General features: G+C 34.6%; 1 protein-coding gene across 1 annotated transcript in view; it reads left to right on the forward strand.

Annotated features, from left to right (window-relative positions):
* LOC143227316 (lachesin-like) overlaps window positions 1–24,563 on the forward strand; it is a 246,248-nt gene that overhangs the window by 109,921 nt on the left and 111,764 nt on the right. The window lies entirely within an intron of this gene.

Below are 24,563 nucleotides of genomic sequence, written 5' to 3' on the forward strand. Positions count from 1 at the left end.
GTTATTATTGTAGTAAGAATGAAAACTACGTTTCTAGGGAAGTGTCAAATAGGAAACGTTCAAGTCATGTGATGAAATGCATTTACAGAATCAGATATATCTAAGTAATTTTGATGGTCAAAGCTTTCACGTATACTTATGGAATTATTCAATTTGTACCACTTACGTTTTTTTAGACGCGATACCATTTTTGCCAAATGATGTGGAACTGGTGATATCTGTTTTTTCTGTTGAGTACCCTGCTGGTATAACGGTAAGTCTATGGATTTAAAACGCTAACATCAGGGGTTCGATTCCCCTTGGTGGACTCAGCAGATGGCTCGAGGTAGCTTTGCTATAAGAATACACACACACACACACACACACAATCATTTTGTTGAAATGTGTATGTTTTATTGAAGACGTGGTAGCTGTACAAAACAGCACGTGCTTTATTCATTTTTTTTTCATTTTGTCTCCTAAGAAGCAGCAGACTTTTGCTAAGCATAAATGGTTTTGGGAATAAATGAAAACATTGTAGTTTTGTACCTATTTTGTACTTGTAGCAAAGCTACTAAGGTTATACATCTCTGCTCCATTTTTGAACTACTGATCACAGGGGAGTTACCTGATCAGCATCTCTCCACCACCTATCGTCCTTGCTAAAGGGTTGACTGTCACACTTATAACGCGCCCACAGGTTAAAGAGCGTGGATATTCTAATACGACGTGTCAGCTACAAAATCTAGACCTCTATCACACGGTCGAGCCTCGTCCATAAAATCAAACAAACTGCAGGTATCAAACTGTTACGAAAGGCTTAACTATATTTGTACAGTAGTGCTGTTTCTTCGGCTTTCATAGCGAATTAACTTCAAAGTATAAGTCTGCGTATAAGGGCTTTTCTTAGCCAACAAAATAAGTTGAGACTATGCGCATACAGTGGGTTTATGAAAAATATTGTTTGTTTTTGAATTTCGCGCCAAGCTACACGAGGACTATCTGCACTAGCCGTCCCTAACGTGGCAGTGTATGACTAGAGAGAAGTCAGCTAGTCATCACCATCCACCCCCAATATTTGTGTTACTCTCTTACCTATGAATAGGGGATTGACCGCAACATTATAACGCTCCCACGACTGGTCATGCTGGGCCTTTGAAAAATATGATTAGTTAGTCGTTCTTGTTTAAACCTGTTGCCGTATGAATGCTGTTTACTTTGAGTTTCGAGCAAAGCTGTTCTAGCTTTCTCTAATTTAGTAGTGACAACTAGTCAACACTTAAGTTTTAACCAACCAATAGTGGGATAGACCATCACGTTATAATAGTTCCACGGTTGAAAGAGCCTGTACGGTAAAAGTGATTCCAAAGTCGAACGCTCTAAGGTCCACCAGAACATTGTCAGAGCAGATAATACACGACAGTGCTTATTCACGGTCTCGTGTATAAAGATCGAGCTGACTATTCGTACCAATACTAAAATTAAGACAAACCATTCAAGTCATCTTTGTATCATGCGAGATTTGTCAGTTGAAACGTTAAACTAGTAAAACCTGCTAGTAAGGTTCTAATAAATATAATAGGCTAAGAAATGGCATACATTTAAAACGGGTTTAAAAGAGAGTTTGTTTGCTTGTTTTTGAATTTCGCGCAAAGCTACACAAGAATTATCTGCGCTAGCCGTCCATAATTTAGTAGTGTGAGACTAGAGGGAAGGCAGCTAGTCATAACCACCCACCGCCAATTCTTCTGTTACTCTTTTACCTACGAATAGTGAGATTGACCGTCACATAATAACGCCCCCACGGCTGAAAGAGCGAATATGTTTGGTGTATATTGATGTGTTCTGCTTAGAAACTTTTACATTGAATTTCTTTGTCAGCAGTTCACTTCATAACCCCAATAGATGTAAAGTTGAAGTGAAATGGTGTGTATTAAAACAATATTTTGACATGCTTTTGGCGTCTCGTAGGTAATTTGATGCAACAGAAATTGCTTGATTTGTTATTAAGCATAAAGCACGTAATGGGCTACTGTTGGAAAACAAAGGAATATGAATCAACATGGGAAAGCAGGACTATACAGGGAGAGACTTGCAACTAGTCATACTACAACCATATTAAGCGTGGTGTGGCCTTTTGTAATAGGTGAGAATCCAATAACACAAAGGTCAGTGGCAAGAACCGTGTCTTAGGTCATTTGCTGTTAGAGTTGTTTATGCAACATAATCAAGAATAATTCCTGAAATTACATATCAAGTCACGTGTACTCAAGTTTATGCCAGTACAAAGTTGTTCAACTGTTGCCTAGCTCATTCAGCTAAAGAATGGAAGACATACTAATCAAGTCATCGGACTGTTGAAAAGGGCGCTGGGAAACTTTTGCCTTCCCACACCTTATGGTAGAGGTGTGCTTTCAACGTGAAAGCTTTACGATGGAGCCTTTTGCAATAAAACTACGTGTAGATCTATCGTTAAGAGACACAGTTGTTGGATAGAGTATGACTGGACCTGGTAATGTTGACTGTAACGAGTTTATAAGGTTTTAGAATGATTTTGAAATATTTAGATGCTTAAGGTTGGCCTTATTAGGGTTTCCCTAGATAAAGGGTTGTCACTCAACGGAGTGCAAAATACACGAACAGATTCACGTATTTTAATCTGATAACAAGTTTAACATAAACTATACTAATTAAAGCTTCCTGTTGGACATTCAGTTGAAAGTACTTCAAATAATTTTAGGAGAAACAAATAAGAACTATGCTATATCAGTGGTTAAAAGTCTTCTGTGACACACTAACTCCAATCGTAGAAGAACTCCACAAGTTTTATTAGTTCTTGTGAGTTATGCTAACCAGTTAAGGAACAAGTTTCCTCATCTGTCCGTGCTAAACGTCTAAACTGCTATTCGATCTTCCAACCATGAAACGTGTTAGCTGGTGTTGATGGGCTAGTCTTTATAATGGTTAAAGCACCTCTCTTAATTATGTACCTTCGAATACCTTTACCGGCTAAAGCAAAAAAAAAAGAAAGTTATTCTGTGTGAATCACGTTTAGCTCTTTTGTATTTTGCTATTATTTGTTTTTATTATAAAAATATTATTTTGTTTTTGTTATAAATTTATGGAATTATCTGAAAGCCAGTAACAATAATCAATGTTTCACTGTGTCACCTCTTTTTCTGTCCAGAAGTGGACAGATATTTGTCTTAGCAACACGTAGTCGAGTTTTATTGTACTCATAGTTCAAATCCTTCCAATACTGAAATTATCCTTAAAAAGTATATTTATGTCTCGCAAACAGATCATTTTTGTGTTCTCTCCTTTCGATTTGTCTTCAGCAGTCGAAGCCTTTGTGTTTCAAGAATGACGTAACATTTATACTTGTGAACGTGCTAGTTTTATTTCGGAAAAGCAGGTTGTGTTGTTTTGTCGCGAAGTCTTTTAAATATGTCTTCTGTAAAGGTCTGCTGGTTTCTTTATTATTCTACACACAAAATTACACAATTGGCCATGCCCCCCAGTAGCTCGGCGGTATGTCTGCGGATTTACAACACTAAAACACGGGTTTCGATACCTGTGGTGGGCAGAGCACAGATAGCTCATTGTGTAGCTTTGTGCTTAATTTAAAAAAAAACAACAACAATTGGCCATCTGTGCTGTGCCCTCCACGGATACTGTCTTTGTTTAAGAGTAAGGCCACAATGGGCTATCTACTCTATTCACCGAATCGAAGCCTGATTTTAGAGTTATAAGTTATTAAACTTACCGTTGTTCCCTCCGGAGACCTACAGGTATCGAAACCCGAATCTTAAAGCTATAAGCCTTCAGCTACATTATACAAAACATGTTGGGTTAACTTTCCCGTGCAAGTATACTCGTAATGAGAAATATTTTAAATAATCCTTTCAGCACATTTTGCAGATAAACACGACTTTTATTCTGCAATATTAATAAAATATATAAAATTCTCAATAGGTAATTCTTAAAACTTCTCGCCGGACATGAGTTAGTTAGCGTTCCGGGTTAGCAGTTTGCAAGGTCTGAGGTTCGCGTGATGGTATTGTTAAACTCTTTCCGTACTTTCACGTGAAGGTTTTGTTTGTAGTTAAGTTACACAGTGCGTTATCTGTGCTCTGCCCACCTTCCGAAGGTGATTTATAAAACAGTTAATATCATTGTTAAACACACGGCATGATCAGGTGGTTAAGGCACTCGACTCGTAATCTGAGGGTTTCGGGTTTGAATCCCCGTCACACCAAACATGCTCGCCATTTCAGCCGTGGGGGCATTATAATGTGACGGTCAATTCCACTATTCGTTGATAATGATAAAAGAGTAGCCCAAGAGTTGGTGGTGGTGGTGATGACTAGCTGCCTTTCTTCAAGTCTTACACTGCTACATTAGGGACAGCTAGCGCAGATAGCTCTCGCGTAGCTTTGCGCGGAATTAAAAAGGAAACAAACTCATTGTTCGGTTCAAAAGTGGCAGACGAAACTCTTGTTCCCCCGCTGGTACGACGGTAAGTCTACCAATTTACAACGCTACAATCAGGGCTTCGATTCCTCTCGGTGGACTCAGCAGATAGCCCGATGTAGCTTTGCTATAAGAAAACACACACACACACACACACGCAAAACCCTGAGTAAGAGGATTCTGCGTATTGGCTGCACTTTTTCTCTAGTCAAAAGGTCAAAAGAAAGGGCTGCTGTTAAGAGACCTTAGAAGTTTCTGACATTTAACCACTGTACGCTTATCATGCCGTACATATTGAAAATACTAACACCTTACTTTATACAAACATGTGAAGAGATAACGTAAGTGTTACATACATATAAATATACTTGTTGTTTTTATGCTGTGAATTAAACGTTAAATTGTTTGACGTAATACAGAACATGTCACGTTTCATAAGTGGTTAATTATTTTATTTGGAAAATATTAAATCCACTTACACTTTATTTGATATCATGTGATTGTTTCTAATATCAAACGATTGTTCCACCTATATTCCACTCACGCTTTGTCTAATATCACGTGGTTGTTTCAGATATATTCTAATTACGCTTCGTCTAATATCCTATGATTGTTCCACCTATATTCTACTCACGCTTCGTCTAATATCAGACGATTGTTCCACCTATATTCCACTCACGCTTTGTCTAATATCACACGATTGTTCCACCTATATTCCACTCACGCTTTGTCTAATATCACACGATTGTTCCACCTATATTCCACTCACGCTTTGTCTAATATCACACGATTGTTCCACCTATATTCCATTCACGCTTTGTCTAATATCACACGATTGTTCCACCTATATTCCACTCACGCTTTGTCTAATATCACACGATTGTTCCACCTATATTCCACTCACGCTTCGTCTAATATCAAAAGATCGTTCCACTTTTATTCCACTTGTGTTCCACGTAATGGAATGTGGATAACTATAACTTATGTAACTTTATACACATCACGTGTTTTTATTGTTTCTTTGGTTCGTCGGTTACTGTTACCAGTTGATTACAATTCAGACCCAGAATAGCAATAACCTTAATATTATATATACTATTAAAACGTTTAATGTATCATTCGAATTCTAACCTGAAGATTTTAACCTGACTGAGAATTAACCTGTTTGGCATTGCTTCAAGGCCCACTTTTATGTTTGTTTGTTTTTTAATTTTGCACAAAGCTATTCGAGGGCTATCAGTGCTAGCCGTCCATAATTTAGCAGTGTAAGACTAGAGGGAAGGCAGCTAGTCATAACCACCCACCGCCAACTCTTGGGCTACTCTTTTACCAATGAATAGTGAGATTGACCGAAACTTTATAACGCCCCCACGGCTGAGAGGGCGAGCATATTTGGTTAACGGGGATTACGAGTCGAACGTCTTAGCCCACCTGGCCATGCCAGTCCCCCACTTTTATGACTGGCAAGCTTGAATAATAATATAGAAATAATACCATATTCATCACCAATTTTTTTGTTATCCAAGTATGTTAATTCTACAAAAGTTGCTATCTGATATATCATTCTGTGACCACGTAACGTTGGGGAATCTAACTGTTCGTTTGCTTACTCGTATATCCAGGTAGTCATTTATAATAACAATGAATGTATTTAATTTAAATTAAAATATTCATTTACGTAACCAGGTCCAATAATACTGTGCAATCTATGATGGAAATTATACCACAAGCGATATTACAACTTTACAAGAAAACATCGAAGTATTTTTTATTATACATTCGTTTAAAAATTCATAACTACGTAACGAAACGTTTGATTTGGTTTCACAAGATAATTCAACCTATAAATCACTCAGCTTTCTCGAATATGTCATCTGTTTCCATCTCTGTACTCTCTCATCATATATCCAACTTTTAAATTCTTCTTTTTCCCAACACAAATCTTTTACTTCTAATTGCTGAAGTAGATTATATAGATGATGGCCAGTTACTTAATTATATTTGTGTATAATACTCGCCCTAACTGCGCGTGCTTACATTTTATTACGAGGTGACAACTTTCTGGATAGTGTAAGGTTACTTTTTTACCGGAAATAAAAGTTGCATGTAAGTTTTTTCACCTACACCGTAAATCTGATTCCATTTCAAGACCTTTTTTTACATTATTTCATTGGACACAGGAAAAATCCATTACCCTTGCATATGTTGAATATGCGTGAAACACTATTCACGCAGTTTTCCCGTTCATGATTGTGTAATAAGTATGCACAGACAACATCATCTGTCTCCGTGACACATACAACACCATCTGTCTCTGTGACACATACTACATCATCTGTCGCCGTGACACATACAACATCATCTGTCGCCGTGACACATACAACATCATCTGTCTCCGTGACACATACAACATCATCTGTAACCGTGACATATACAATCACACTTCATGTTCTCTCAGTTCAAGAGACAGTTAATGTGTCAGTTTTGTATAGTTCTTCAAATACCCTTCCGTATGAAAGCTTGATACACAAAGTTTTCCAGAGCAGTTTAGGTTAACAACAATTGTAGTTTCAACGAATATCGTTTTTTATTAATAGTGCTCACTACGGTTCATCGTTAATGACGAAAAACATGGTTCCTGACCATGAACCGAATGTCTGCTCACAAGGCTTAGGAACGTAACGTATTTCAACGGAACCTGTACGTTGCAACTGAACAGTGCACTGCATTTTCTGTTTATCATCAGTACTGTTTTTGGCTGCGTGTGACCTAGTGGTTGGTGTGCTGAGCTGTTAATCTGAAAGTTTAAGGTTCTAGCCGGAGTACCGTATTGTATGTTTTTCGTAATTTCATGTGTAGATAGTTTTAGAGCTGTAGCAAACAGTTTCGTTATCCGAACAAGAGTAGCCATATAGACGGTGGTTACTACTGACTGGCTGCTCGTCTCATGCTCGCCAGTAATTCTAAATTAGGACTAGTTTTATGTCTGGACCTAAGGGATTTATGACGTGTCTGTTTAGGGTATGTGGCTCATAAGGTGTTAGTTCAGGTTGAAAACTAATATAGTATAATATTTGAAATATTTCAAGTGTCATAGGTATATCCCAGTCTAAAATGGAGCTTACCCGCGCGGCGACATACAACGTAGTGCACGTTTTAATTATAACACATACAATAAACGAACAAAATCCTTAGAATGAATAGAACACGTAAATTGTCGAATCTTGTATCTAAATAAATTCGGTGTTGGTGTGTAATAGTGGATCTAAGCTTTATTTTATATTATTTTACTCTGGATAGTGTAATTATCTATAGTACCGAAATCTCTCTCTCTGTATATAATTTTAGCATAATATATTACATAAAGTTGTATCTCAGTATGTATTGAACTAAGTTATTGTGAGTGGAAAAAAATTGGTACAAGGAACGCATTGAATGTAAACGAATAGTTTGTTAAAAAGATATTGATATATTCCACGAAGTATATACTGCAGGATTATATTTTGTGTCTTATTGGTATACTTTAGAATGACACAGCTACTTTTAGTCTGACTACAAAAATAATAAAACTAAACAAGTGGATATTAACGTGTTTCGTTGCTAACCCTTTTAGTTATTACATGTTAAGAGTTGCTCACTGTTGGCCCAACTCAGCTGTCCCATCTTTCTAAACCAAACTAAAACTACCAAATAAATAAGTAAAGATGTAAAGCCATCCTTTATCATTCGAAATATTCCAAGGTAACCTCTTTCATAGGCCAACCACTCTATTTGAAAAATAAAATTATCTTAGCTGAAGACGGTTTCTACCTTTACTAATTGTAAACTTTGTTAAATGACTTTGCAAAGTATCTTTAATCAGAGTTTCCAAATTTTTTCCCACAATTGATGTAAGATTAATGTGTCTACAATTATTGAGACACCTTCGATTACCTGCCTTGAAGATAGGAGTGACATAAACTAATTTCCAATCTGTTGGTACTTTTCCAATATTCAAGGATTTACAAAAAAGTTGTAGCAAGTGGCTCACATATCCAATTTTTCACCTCTTTTAAAACTCTTGGGAAAATATTAAATATTATATTTAAACTTCCAACTTTAGTTTAACAATCTCAGAATTTATGATTTTATCTTGTTCAACTTTGTTATCATCTGTCATTTGTTCAAAATGAGGAACACTGCTTCATTAGTGAAAACTGAAGAAAAATCAAAATTTAATAACCTATTCATTTCATAACCACCAGATACAAACCTTACTTTATCATTCTTGAGATGGGAGTTCGACTCCCATCCTAACATTTTGTTTACCTCTGATGTACTTTTAAAAATCCTTACTGTTAACTTTTATGTATTCAGCTAAATCTTTTCATACATCCTTTTGGATGTCCTAATTTCCTGTCTGACCAACTTTCTTGATATTCTATAATCTTCCAAATCTTGTATAATACGTCAATTTAAATTTATTAAATGTGTGATGCTTTTCTTTAATTTTATCTCTTATTAAACTCTTTGTGAATCAAACTTATTTTACTTGCAGCTACACTTTTCTTTTTATAGAAATATAGAATATGTTTTGAAATGTACCTCAGAACGGCTGGTATGGGTATTAACACTTTTATTGATAAAGCAGAGAACAGTGCTTCAACTTTCCTAGGTCATCTTCTGTCTTTGTTAACCTGAAGATGACCCAGGAAGGTTGAAACGTTATTCTCTCGTTATCACTAAAAGTGTTAATATCCATATCAGCCATTCTGAGATACATTTTAATTTAAAGTGGGTTTCTTGTCATCAGGAATATGTTTAGCTTGGATATTTAAAAATTTATCTTAAAACCTATTCTGCTTCTGATCAGCATCTTTAAGTAACTCAGTTGTTCAGTTCATAATAAATAGTTCTTGTTGTATCCTTTGAAATTTTTGTTTTTTAATTTGTAGCCAAAATATTATTATTTCATATCTCCCTCTGTAGCAAAACGTCAAACATAATTCAGCAATGATCACTTGTACAGAGAAAGTTTTAACATCAAACATAATTCAGCAATGATCACTTGTACAGAGAAAGTTCTAACATCAAACATAATTCAGCAATGATCACTTGTACAGAGAAAGTTTTAACATCAAACATAATTCAGCAATGATCACTTGTACAGAGAAAGTTCTAACATCAAACATAATTCAGCAATGATCACTTGTACAGAGAAAGTTCTAACATCAAACATAATTCAGCAATGATCACTTGTACAGAGAAAGTTCTAACATCAAACATAATTCAGCAATGATCACTTGTACAGAGAAAGTTCTAACATCAAACATAATTCAGCAATGATCACTTGTACAGAGAAAGTTCTAACATCAAACATAATTCAGCAATGATCACTTGTACAGAGAAAGTTCTAACATCAAGCATAATACAGCAATGATGACTTGTACAGAGAAAGTTCTAACATCAAACATAATTCAGCAATGATCACTTGTACAGAGAAAGTTCTAACATCAAACATAATTCAGCAATGATCACTTGTACAGAGAAAGTTCTAACATCAAACATAATTCAGCAATGGTCACTTGTACAGAGAAAGTTCTAACATCAAACATAATACAGCAATGATGACTTGTACAGAGAAAGTTCTAACATCAAACATAATACAGCAATGATGACTTGTACACAGAAAGTTTTAACATCAAACATAATACAGCAATGATCACTTGTACACAGAAAGTTTTAATATCAAACATAATACAGCAATGATCACTTGTACACAGAAAGTTCTAACATCAAACATAATACAGCAATGATCACTTGTACACAGAAAGTTTTAATATCTAACTTAATACAGCAATGATCACTTGTACCTAGGACTTCCACAATATCCACCCTCTCGACCATCTCTGTATTAGAAGTTAACGACAAACTTATAATGGTATTATTTCTAGTAGGTTCCTTGACCTATTGTTGAAGAACTCCATCTTGAACAGTTTCAAAAAACCTTTCTCTCTTGTGGTTTGACTAGTATTTTTCAATCAGTATGTCTGAAATTAAAATCACTTATTATTATAACTTCATTGAAAGATCAAATCTGTAAAACTTCTTACTAATTTTACCAATTTCATCTGGTGTTCTGCAACAAATTCTCACTAAGAGTTTTTCCCCTTGACATCCACTAACAGAACTGGTTCAGTCTTCGTACTGTTAATCTCAACATTCTAAACTTCAACAGGATGTAACTCACATGTTACATACAGAACCACTCCACCCTTCTCTTTACTACTCTGTCCGTATTAAATAACCTATAATCACGCATTTCAAAGAAATTCCTGTCATCAAAATCATCAACATTTAACCATGTTTCATCTATTCCCATTATATCAAAATATTCTATTTCCACCAGTGCATTACAGTCATTTATTTCATTTGTTATACTTCTAATATTACAGTAGTAATAATTAAGCCTATTTTTACTTATTTCCTATGTTAAATTTTCCTCTACATCTCAGTTTTTCATTTAGTTTATCTTTGCCCTCACCACTGTTTAGTCCTAGTTTAAAACTAGCTGAGTTAGTAGCTCATGCAAACATACCAGATCCTATCCTACTTGTAAACCATCCGTTCGTTGATAAATTTTTCAGAAATGTTGTAATTTTGTATGAAGCACAACTATTTCCTTTGATTAATTAAAATGTTGTGGTAATACTTACGCGAATGTTATACAATCATCACATTTCATTCGATGGTATGAAAAATAATCCTTCCTAACTAATGGTGTACATACACATTTTTTTGAAATGCTTATTTTAGGTGTTTGTGATCACGAGAAACCTAGGATGTATCTCAGGATGGCTGGTATGGGTATTAACACTTTTATTAATATAGCAGAGAACAACGCTTCGACCATTTTAGGTCATCTTCAGGTTAACAAAGATGTCAAAACGCTCTCTGCTATATTAATAAAAGTGTTAATACCAGCCATCCTGAGATACATTTTTATTTTAGGTGTGATTTCAATACCAAAATACTTAACTTTTCTTCACGCTTACCCAATAATACAAAACCTTATGTTTAAAAACAAGTGTTGGGTATTTAAATGTATGCACGTGGAACTGTCGAATGCTCGTAGATAACAATTTCAAAGACATTTTGATGGTATTGAAAGTGATGTTAAAGTGTAATGGTGTTATTTTTATGTTTCATCTGTAATCTAGTTGTTTGAAAAAATTAAAGTATTCGAAGGAAAGGAGATTCTGTTTCGGTATCCCTTGTTTTTTTTAGATGTTTATTCAAACGTAACATGTTTTATTTAAAACCAAGATATCCATATAATGTTACTGTATTCTTTTTAAAGTCTCACCATACTTTATGTATCCATATAATGTTATGCTATACCTTTAAAATTTCGTTATAAGCTTATGCATACATATAATGTTATGTTATAATTTTTAGAATATATTCATACTTTAAGTGTAGATATAATATCATGATGTATTTTTAAAAGTCTCACCATACCTTACTTATTTCTGAGATCGTCTTGCATTGCATTATATAATGTTGTTATTTGTATTGATCTTACGATTACAACATATTATTCGTTAGACATCTAGAATCCATAGATGTATTTTATTTCTCTTTCGATATAACTAACCAAAGTCTCAGATACTCGAAACAATAAATATATTGTTCAAAGTTTGCACATTTTTTTTTCAAACAGGAAGAGAAACAAGTTTAAAGCTAACATGTTTCACTGAATTTCTTCTAGAAAACAAAATGATCATAAAGGTCACATGATGTATAAAAATAACAAAATATTTTCGTGTTAGAAGCCTTGCACAGTTTCATCTCATATGAGAACCGTCAACTAATGAATTTTTCTGCACATTTTGCGCGGTTATGAAAGGAGAAATTGTAACGTTTTAGAACTTATTAGCAACAGGATGGGTTTATTAGCGGAACTGAGTCTGCAAGAGTTTCGAATTAAAATTCTGCCGAAAAGATTCGAATTCCCACGGATCTTGGGTTTTCACTACTTTTATAAGTTCGATTTGATTAAGCCTTTTTGTAATCTCGGAAACAAAGATAACTAACAAAACTTGTGTAAGTTTACTAATCATGACTCGGTTTGCTTATAAATTTCACGCAAAGCTATCTCCAGTTTTGAAGTGATAAACCAGAGGGAAAACAGCTAGTCAACACCACCTAGCGACTATTCTTGGGCTACTCTTTTACCTACGAAAAGTAGATTGATCGTTACATTATAACGGATTCACTGCTGGAAGGGCGAGAATGTTCGATGGCGAGATTCAAATTCGCAACTTGCTGGTTACAAGTGTGCCCCTGTAACCACCAGGCCATGCCAGAACCCATCATGGCTTGCAATAATATTAAATATCCATTGTCAAACCGTTTTATTGGATAACATTTGACCGGGAAGGAAGATATCTAATGAAGCGGTAAGATACCGTATTTTATTAGCTATTTCAAGCGGAATATTGTGTTTTTTTATGTTTTATCAGAATAAAAGTTTGAGAAACAATAAAGCTTTCAGAGCAAAAGTGCAATAAAAATAAAACAAATCTAATGCTTCATTAACTGTGTTTCTAATGAAGTGAGAAAATTGTTTTTAAGTGGTAAAATTGATCTTACGTGAAAAATTAAGAATATAAAAACAAAAGTTTTAATTTAAAATTGTGATAATCAAATGTCATGTTATTTGTTTAAGATGAAACCTCAAAAATTATTTAATATTCTAATAACATTACCTTACGATCAGGGCAAGCTATGTACTTACAGTAAAACTAAAAATGAACCTGGTCATCAGTATAGCTAATTAGAAACACTGTTCTTACGTATCTAGTTATGATGTTTAGATAACATTGTTTTTTTTCCAGTAAGGTAACCTTTGCTGTTAACGACGTTATCAACCGTAAACCTAGTAATGTCTCCTTAGATTTGAACATTTTAGGTTTGGATTAGCCCTAAATACAAATTCTAAGGAAATGATGATGTTTTCCTTGTTGAATTTTGCGCAGAGCTACACGTACAAAGTTTTGCAGTTCTTATCAAACCATTTCTATTGTAAAATAAAGAGTTTCATTCTGTGGTCCAGTGAGGGTTATCACGAGCTCGTGGTATGAAGAGGGTTATCACGAGCTCGTGGTATGAAATATTTGTGAACTGCCTTTTGTATGGGTCCGACATGGCCAAGCGCGTTAAGGCGTTCGACTCATAATCCGAGGGTCGCGGGTTCGAATCCCGGTTGCGCCAAACTCGCTCGCCCTATCAGCCGTGGGGGTGTTATAATGTGACGGTCAATCTTACTATTCGTTGTCAAAAGAGTAGCCCAAGAATTGGTGGTAGGTAGTGATGACTAGCTGCCTTCCCTCTAATCTTACACTGCTAAATTAAGGACGGCTAGCGCAGATAGCCCACGAGTAGCTTTGACAGTTAATGCCGTAAGTTTCAGCTCACGACGAGTCGGGAAGGGGTGGGGACGCAAATAGTTTTTTGTAGCACAGCTAAAAATCACATACGTTTACAAACACTTGATGATTATCACATCAAACATAGTAGCCCTTTCAGCCTTGTGGGCGTTATAATGTGAGAATCAATCCCACTATTTATTGGTAAAAGAGTAGCCTAAGCGTTGGCGGTGGGTGGATGATGACCAACTGCCTTTCCTCTTGTTAAAGTGCAAAATTTGGGACAGCTAGCGCAGATAGCCGTCGTGTAGCTTTGCGTGAAGTTTATAAAACAAACAAATAAACAAGTACACAAAACTATAACTCCTTTTTATGTACCTAGATCACAGGATTTTCTCTTTCGACTGTTATTTTGGTTTTAGCTTTATTAGCCTGCTAAGCTGAAGAAATGTGCTTCAACTACGATATTTTCTAAATTGAAATGTGTTGCGACTAAACAATGAAGGTTATTGTAGAATGGTAGGTCAAGGTTGGCCCGGCATGGCCAGATGGTTAAGGCACTCGACAGGTAATCTGACAGGGTTGCGGGCTCGAATCCTCGTCACACCAGCCATGCTCGCCCTTTCCGCCGTGGGGGTGTTATAATGTGATAGTCAATTCCATAATTCTTGGGTAAAGAGTAGCCCAAGAGTTGGCGGTGGGTGGTGATGACTAGCTGCCTTCCCTCTAGTCTTACACTGCTAAATTAGAGACGTCTATTGCAGATAGCCCTTGTGTATTTTTGCGCAAAATTCGAAACAAATCAAAGGTTTTTCTTTTTTTAATTTTAGTTTGATAAATAAAATTAGGTTATTTCGATCAGAAGTTCTTACTGGTCAATACAAAAGCGCTAAGTTCTCGTTTAATATCAATTTTAAATAGGAGCTTGTTGTTCAAAACATTTTATTGTTCGGCTCTGACCGACTACGTTAATTGGATTCTTCTCGTGTATTTATATACCACCCCATTTATTTGTATACGTAAAACGAACTTTTCACAGGATGCGACAGATAACTGCTTGAACCCTGTGAAATGAAAGCAGTGTAGTTATATCATGATTAGCCCGAGTCCGATAAGATTTGATTGGAGCAAAGAGACCTTTCTGACTACTACATGACAATAAGTAGTAGTGTTATGTATATGTTATCAGATTTTATAAACAAATATCAAGGATGAGGTATTGTTTTAGTATTAGGAAAACCCTGTGACCTCTAACCTATGGTGATTGATAGAGGAAGACGAAAAAGACTGGACATACTTCTAAAGTTAAACAGATATCGAAATTACTGTATCCCAAATAATTAAATCTCCCGGCAGTAAACAACATTCGGAAATGTGATATTGTAACAGACAATAAGCCCCAAAACAAGTGCATCAGATACAAACAGGAAAAGTCAATTTCACTGTCGATCAGAACGCAATATGAGCACGGTAAATCTCGAGAAGAAGCGCGATTTCGTTTGATGATAATATAGCAACAAACACAAAATAACAAAAAAAAACAGAGGCACTTGTGGCTAGTTGTGTTGTTTTGGCAATGCGAGCTTTTGAACAAAGTGGAAGAAACTTTCTCGTGGCAAGAGCTCTTTCTGTTTAAAAAAAAAAGAGTCGAGACTTAGTGTGCACTTAAACACTTGTCACTGTTCATGTCAACCCTGACAACGCCGCTTTACAACCTTACGGATAAGAGATTTTCCATAAAATACTTTAGTTATTACTAATAATCTGAAGTCGTTTTGAAGAGCATGCCACCTTCCCCGGATTTATGATAATAATACACATTCTAGCACGATTGAGATACAATAATAATAGATATTCTGGTACGACTGGGCTACAGTAATAACACATATTTATACACGTCTGAGCTACAAAAATAATAAATATATTTTGGCACGATTGAGCTATAATAATAATACATATTCTGTCTGGCACGATTGAGTTACAACAATAATACATATTCTGGCATAATTGAGCTACAGTATAATACATATTCTGGCACGATTGAGCTGCAATAATAATAATAAACATTCTGGCAGAATTGAGGTAGAATAATAATACATATTCTGGCACGATTGAGTCACAATAATAACACATATTGTGGCATGCTTGAGCAACAGAAGTAATTCATATTATGGCACGTTTGAGCTACTACAATAATAATACACATTCTGGCACGAATGAGGTAGAATGATAATAGTTTTTATTCCGGTACGATTGAGTTGCAATAAGAATACGTATTCTGGAACTATTGAGTTACAGTAATAATACGTATTATGGCATCCTGAGCTACAATAATAGCATATATTTTGGAACGTTTGAGCTTTAGTAATAATATATATTCTGGTACAATTGAGATCCAATAATAATATATATTTTGGTACGGTTGAGATAGAATAATAATACATATTATTATGTACGACTGGCCTACAATAATAATAGTACATATCTTGTTAAAGTCTTAGATACAGAAATATATTAAGGCGATGAAAAGGGTGGTGGGAAATCATAAAACTTAGCCAGTCAATATAGAAATATAGACTTGTAATATGACTTACCAATTTCAAAAACTAAAGTGAAGATGAAACAAACAAAGAAGTCATACTTATAAGCAACGTCGGTTTCCCTGACCAGAAACATACATGTAGTTACATAACCAATAGGTTGTGTAACAGTTTGTGGTTCAGAGGTTTCGTTGTTCGCACCTGTTACCTCATCGTAAAAAAAAATCATAGTTTGTACTATGGATGCATTACGAGAATAGCCGTCAGATCCTATTATTTATTTTGACAAGAGTTAAAAATGGGTAATGTTATACGGTTGTATTTCCTCTGGTCTATCATTTCAAATTTAGCGATAACAATCAAAACAAAACAAATAATACAATAAAAAAATATTTTATATTCCATTTTAATACGTTTTCTTCTAGTCCATTATACAATATTCTGTCGTAGCTGTAAACAGTTTCATTGTTATGCCAACCTGAGTTAGTTTTGTCTGTCAACTTATTTTATTCGTCTGATTTCGTTATTTTTATTCCGCTCTAGTCTGTTACATCTCCAAACATTTTAAACTTCATGGCTTAATCTACTTCCACGACTTATTATTAGGCCTATTTTATTTCGATTTAGAACATTCTATCACATTATTATAGCCAATCTTAACTGATCCAGAAATGTTTAATTTAAACGGCTACGTAGTGCTAAAAATTTACAATTCAGTTGGTAACAAATTTGACAGATAGGCTAAGTGGCTAGACCAAAGTTCAAGTTTGACCATCGCTAACCTCAAGATACTGATCAGTGAAATGAGACAGCATCCTACGCGGCTACTTTTAAATGGTTAACGATTTTACGGCGTTATGATTATAGCATTAGTTACGAACAAATTATAATACATGACAGGGTGTAATATGTAAACAGTGATTGTTTTACTGATATTACACCTTTCTATTAGTTGTTGATTATTAACTTGCCAAATATTTATTCTAACTAGTGACTATGGTTTATTGATGTAGTAATCATAGTGTTAGTATGATGCTCAAAGAAGAAATTTAAATTGACTTGTTATTTGTAGCGCCACAAGTGTGTAAAAAGCCAAACTATTTGTTTGTTTGTTTGTTTTTGAATTTCGCGCAAAGCTACTCGAGGGCTATCTGCGCTAGCCGTCCCTAATTTAGCAGTGTAAGACTAAAGGGAAGACAGCTAGTCATCACCACCCACCGCCAACTCTTGGGATACTCTTTTACCAACGAATAGTGGGATTGACCGAAATATTATAACGCCCACACGGCTGGGAGGGCGAGCATGTTTTGGTGCGACCGGGATTCGAACCCGCGACCCTCGCATTACGAGTCGAACGCCTTAACACGCTTGGTCATGCCGGGCCAAAGCCAAACTAATTGTTGAAACTTAATAATTCTCTCTTTTTCGCTTTTTATCTGTAGTGATGCCTCCCGTCGAAGTGAAAAGCAGAGCGAAAACGTCATTTATTATTAATAACTTCGGAATTGATATTATTAAACAGCCTAACTTCTTCTGATTGTTTATAAGTTATCGTAATTCTGTCTTCATTGGACGTCTTGTTCGATGAAGTTAAATGTAATGTGTCCTGTCGCCAAAGCAGCCTCTTTTCGTCTAATGCTAGAGAAATGAGTTAACTGGTGAACCGTCTTGCTTTCCGTCTAAGGCTTTTGACTTTCAAATTTGTTATCTATTTATTTACTCTAGAAATTTAGATATAGAGGTGGGAAGTGAACAGCATATAGAGATTCAACTTTTCTGTTTTTGTTTGGTGCATGGAACTGTATTTATATATGTATATAGGTACGCATGAAAATGAGGTATTCCATATCGGAGTGAGGAAAGGGTGAAGGGTGAGAACGAGACGGGAATAGCTTGATAACTCTGAGCCATTTCAAGCTGAAACTTCTCCATCTGTCTGTTGAAATGATTTGAGAGTGTACCGAACCAGAAATCTTTGCTAAAAGCAATAATGTCTTCATCAGCGAGAGCATCTGAGCTGAACAGCAAACACATAATCACTGCATTAAGTCATGTTTATATTAAAAATAAAGACTTTAAGTACATCGAGTAACATATGGACCACCTTTAGAATCCTATAAGGAAACTTATAAATTAAATTTGAAGCTAATATTAATGTATTTGATGGAGAATTTGTAAGTGAATGTGCGTGCAGCGACGGGTCATTTGCTCTGTAACCTTACTATATATATATATACTTAGAATACTTTTGTAATTATAAATTTTCAATTCATCGTCATTACATGAGAATATTTGTTATTATTAAAAGAAGGTCTCGGTTTTATTCTGTTATTGTATATGACGCTGATCTGACAACAGGATTTACCTATTCTTTCTAATTAAACGTTGAAAGGGTTTGTTTATATATATATATATTTAAACGTTTGTTTGGTTTGTTTTGAATTTCGCGCATAGCTACACGAGGGCTATCTGCGCTAGCCGTCCCTAATTTAGCAGTGTAAGTCTAGAGAGAAGGCAACTCGTCATCACCACCCACCGCCAACTCTTTAGCTACTCTTTTACCAATGAATAGTGGGATTGACCGTAACATTATAACGCACCCACTACTGAAAGGGCGATATTTAAACGTGATAATGCACTGTGGTTATTCATGCACATGTATTATTACCTTTGACCTTTGCTTCTTTATTTGTTTACCGCTCTGGCATGGCCAGGTAGTTAGTGCGCTCGACTCGTCATGTGAGGGTCGTGGGTTTGAATCCTCGTCAGACCAATCGTGCTCACTCTTTCAGTTGTGGGGGCATTGTAACGTGACAGTCAATTTCACTATTCGTTGGTAATAGAGTTGTCCAAGAGTTGGCGGTGGGCAATGATGACTAGTTGCCTTCCTTTTAGTCTTACACTGCTAAATTAGGGACGGGTAGAGCAGATAACACTCGTGTAGCTTTGGGTGAAAATTCAAAATAATCTTTATTAATAATTTATTTATATTATTCCTTTTCGTTATTAAGGAAGGAAAAAGAAATAAAAACTTTTGAGAATATAAAATAATTTGTATCACAATATTCACGAAATGGGGTCAAAAGTCACCTGGAGGAGTAATATATTTTCACTTCTCGCGCCACTATATATAGTGAGGTGTTGTCTGTCAACCAGTCAGTAGACATTATCATGACGTCATCTAAGGAACGCTTAATGTCGCAGTTTGTACTATCGCGATGTCAGTAAAACGTGTGCATGGCATGAATCACGAGAAGAATTATGCAGTTTGTAGGCTACAAGAGAGTATGACATATGAACTTCAAAAGTAAGAAATAGAAACGTGTATAACTCTTCATTTTGGTTTTATTTACACTTGGAACAGAAGACTTTTGACGATCCCGTAAAAGTGCATGAAGTTTTATTATAAAATGAATGGTGAATACCAGCTGTTTTTGTTTCATCCATGTGATAAATGTCAAATACAGAGAAGCAAGCGATCAAAAATTTTGTCGCATTCACTGCTGAAAACGTATTCAAAGTTTTGATTTGTTTCTTTTCCTTAAGATATGAAAGTTCAACATAAATGTATATATTTACTCTTATGTGTCGATTTACTGTTTGTTGTTGTCAAGCGCAAACAAGCAATAACAACCAACTACACAGTGGACTGGTTGTGTTCTGATCGTCGTGAGCATCAAAACCCGATTTATATTGTTCTAGGCTCTCAGATTTACCGCTGAGCCATTGGGAAGCGATTTATTATAGGAGCGACTATTAAAACGACAAGAAAATTATCGTGAACCTCAGGTCTGAGGTCTGAGTCTCTCCCATTTACAGCATTTATGGTAAGATATTAACGTTTATAAATATACCTAAAAATTAATTAATCCAATTCATAAAACTATCATGGTTTATCATAAAATCGCAAAGAAAGGTCAATTTTTTATTTTTTATTTTCTTTATATATTATATTAATGAAAATATTACCCTTAAAACGGACAATATATCAAAGCTTACGTAAGAGTCAATGTAAAACGAACATGCAAAACGTGAGCTATTTGGCACACACTGGTTGATAATTTATGTATGTGAAAACGGCTGGTATTGGTAGAGAAAAAAATTGGAACGTTGTTCGCTCCTCTACATTGTGCTTTCTCTATCCATACCAGCCGTTTTTTACATATATATTTTTCTTTACAAGTGAATTTTTCTCGTCTTCACGGATGGTTGATAATTTCATTCGACTTTCATAGAGTTGTAAGTTAAATACAAATACATTATGTACCCGTCTCTGGCAACATACTTTTGTGGTGTTGAAAGTCATTGTTTTTTATTGTTTTAAACGAAAGCTTTGAAGCAGTTTATTTGGTCTCAGAACAAATACAGTTATCGCGCAGGTGAAATAACCCAATCAGAAGAGAACACTTACAGAAATAACTCAATCAGAAGATAGCATTTACAGAAGTAGCCCAATCAGAAGAGAGCACTCACCACTTTCTCAGAACTGGCTATCAAACAACCCGTTCGTGTGAAGACATTTTACGAATATTTTTCAGAGGGCGCAACAGTTAAGGGGCATACATACACACACACACACACACACAATTATAACGCGAGATTTTGATGAGCAAATAGTCATCACGGAAACAAGAAGAGAGAATTGCATTAATCTACAGGTTTATTACCTAAACAAACATATGGTAGTTCTCATGAATTAGCAATGAGCATTGGGAATAAGGAACCATTGTTTTTCAGTGATGAAATGAACCTGCTTAAACATGATAGTATAGCAAATTTCCTCCCATAAGCTGTTTACTTTGGAAAGCGCGAGATTAGAGCTATTTAGATTGGAATGTTAAGAGAGGAACTTTACCTTGATGGAACAGATGTAGACAGACTGTAATTTCGCTAAAAGCCGCCAGATTAAGGAAATAACTATGTTGCTACTGATGAGATAAGTTCCACTTTTTCACTTTTTAGCTTCATCAAGGCTACGACAGAGTTTCACAAATAACCAGCATTTACGATTTAAACCATTCCTTTGTTCACTAAGTCAGCACGGTTACGGTAATACTTGGAGAGCTGTTTGAGGAAAAGATGGTCGCCAAGAGTCAGATAATGGATCACTAGACGCTTGCAACTTACAGTATTGCTGTCTAACAAAGCCTGGGGCAGAAGCTAAAATTATCGTGTAATATTGTTGGGAAAGAAGGGTTAGAATATCCTATGTAGGTGTCTAACTAAGTGAAGCTAATTCTCCGGTAGGGTTAAGGAACTACAGGAAATAGAGTTACAAAACAAAACCGGTGATGGTGTTTGATTGGCCAAAGATGAATCCAAACAGTATATCTTTTAACAAGAATATTTTAGCACAGTGCAAAAACTAGCGTGCTATACTACGATTTTGAGAGTTCAATATTCGCGTTTAATCACCCCTTAAAAATAAATGAATCTTGACTCTTTGGGACCCTGAATGTTACAAAGCTGGCACTAAAATCTTATTGTTCGTTTGAACAAAGGTATCGTAAGAATTGTTAGGTTCTGTTGACTATATGTATTGTTTTTATTGTATCCGTCAATAACTGGTGGGTTCTGTTGACTGTATGTCTTGTCTTTGTATTAGTCAAGAACTGGTGGGTTCTTTGAGTTATGTCTTGTCTTTATTATATCAGTCAAGAACTGGTGAGTTCTGTTGACTGTACGTCTTGTCTTTATTATATCAGTCAAGAACTGGTGAGTTCTGTTGACTGTACGTCTTGTCTTTATTATATCAGTCAAGAAATGGTGGGTTCTTTTAACTGTACCTCTTGTCTTTATTATATAAGTCAAGAAATGGTGGGTTCTTTTTACTGTACGTCTTGTCTTTATTATATCAGTTAAGAACTTGTGGGTTCTGTTGACTGTACGTCTTGTATTTATTATATCAGTCAAGAACTAGTGGGTTATTTAACTTATGTCTTGTCTTTAGTATATCAGTCAAAAAATGGTGAATTCTGTTGACTGTATGTCTTGTATTTTGTATATTAGTTCAAAATTAGAGGTGGATATTTTTTAGAAGCTGTGCACGAAAATTCGAAAATAAACATGTTTTATAATGGCCCAGATGTTTTTCATCGTTACAACAACTGAACTTTTATCAGATCACTATAACAGTAAAAACAAGCAGAAACAAAATATTAATACATTTCTCGTAGCATACGTAACATACATGGTACTTAATAAACTGTGTGGAATAGGTAGCTATTAAGACTAAAAGCTGTTCTTACACGAGGTTTTCAACAATTCAGATACGTATTGGTTTATTTGTGATATTGTAATAATTGCTCAAGAAATTAACGTAGGTGTTTACTTTTTACAGAAGGCTGTAAACAATGCTCTGAAACTGATTTTTAACTAGGTCTTTGTAATGTTGTTGAAAAGTGAAGTTGGTGGGAGCTAAAGCTGTTACAACCAACTGATAAAAGGTCTCGTATTAAGTTGTTAGTTAAATTCCATCAGTATAAACGAAAAATAATTTTCGCTAATAATTTTGATGGTTAGTATTCGCGAAACATGAAATAATAATTGTAACTTATGTAATTTAGTTAAAATAAAATAATTAGGTCGTCATTTGGAACACAGAGATGGAACAATAATACGTCTTCACAGTTAAGTTACTTCATTAACATTAACATGTTAAATAAAATATTACCTCTATGATTTTCATAACATAAAACATAACTGAAACATTACAAGTATGTGCTTTATCAAGCTCAATATAACAACAATTTTAGATTTTTTAACCTAAAATATATATCAGTAGTTAACATGGTATTCCAGGTCCTTTAACTTAAATCATTTTCATAATAATACAATATATCAAATTATTTAGGATAAATTTATCATAATTGTTAACGTATTATTTCACTTCGTTAACTTAAAATTATCTTAATTGTTCATGTAGTATTTCAGGTTTTAATCCAAAAACATCTTTATCGTTAACGTAGTGTTTCAGGTTCATTAATTTAAAATATATTAATTGTAACGTAATATTTCAGGCTACGTAACTTAAAATTATCTTAATTGTTAACGTAGTACTTCAGGTTCGTTAACTTAAAATTATCTTAAATGCTAGCGTAGTGTTTCAGGTTCATTAATTTAAAATATATTAATTGTAACGTAATATTTCAGGCTACTTAACTTAAAATTATCTTAATTGTTAACGTAGTACTTCAGGTTCGTTAACTTAAAATTATCTTAATTGCTAACGTAGTATTTCGGGTTTATTAATTTAAAATATGTTAGTTGTTAACGTAGTATTTCAGGTTAGTTAACTTAAAATTATCTTAATTGTTAACGTAGTATTTCGGGTTTATTAATTTAAAATATGTTAGTTGTTAACTTGGTTTTTAAGATTTGTTAACTTAAAAGTATATTAATTGTTAATGTAGTATTTTAGGTTTTAATTCAAAAACATCTTTGTCATTAACGTAGTGTTTCAGGTTTATTAATTTAAAATATGTTAGTTGTTAACGTAGTATTTCAGGTTTGTTAACGTAAAATTATATTAATTGTTAACTTGGTATTTCGGGTTCATTAATTTAAAATATCTTAATTGTTAACTTAGTATTTCAGGTTCGTTAACTTAAAATATGTTAATTGTTTTATTATAGAAACACTGTCAAGCTCGTTATTGATCAGAAATGAACAATGAGATAAGTTTAAACTTAATAAATAAAGTTTTAGCCATTTAAATCATTATTTGACAAAATATGTCAAATGTATGTGTGTATCCGCTTATAAGTTGCGAACTACTAAACCCGTTAAATCTGTTGTATGTCTTAAGAGCTCCTGGAGAATGACGTGGTTATCTAATTCAATTCAGTGCCCCACGTGTTTAACACATACGTCAGCTAGCATTCAGTAAAATACTAGTATTTAATACGAGTGCTACTGGCACGTTTCAAGATCTTAAAAATTATCACATAAATGTCATTGGTGACATTGTATAAATTGTCGATAGGAACAGGGCTGTGGCTAATTACAACAATTTCTATATTGTCTTCTATCTAATTATGTTAAAACTTAGTTGAAAACAACAACATATTTACCGCCATTAGTTTTGCTTGCAAGACTCTTCGAAAATATTTTGCTATACAATACATTAGCATTTTTATTAAATCAAGTTGAACATAAGGAT

Source organism: Tachypleus tridentatus, chromosome 9 (genome assembly GCF_004210375.1).
Source record: "Tachypleus tridentatus isolate NWPU-2018 chromosome 9, ASM421037v1, whole genome shotgun sequence".
NCBI classification, from domain to species: Eukaryota; Metazoa; Arthropoda; class Merostomata; order Xiphosura; family Limulidae; genus Tachypleus; species Tachypleus tridentatus.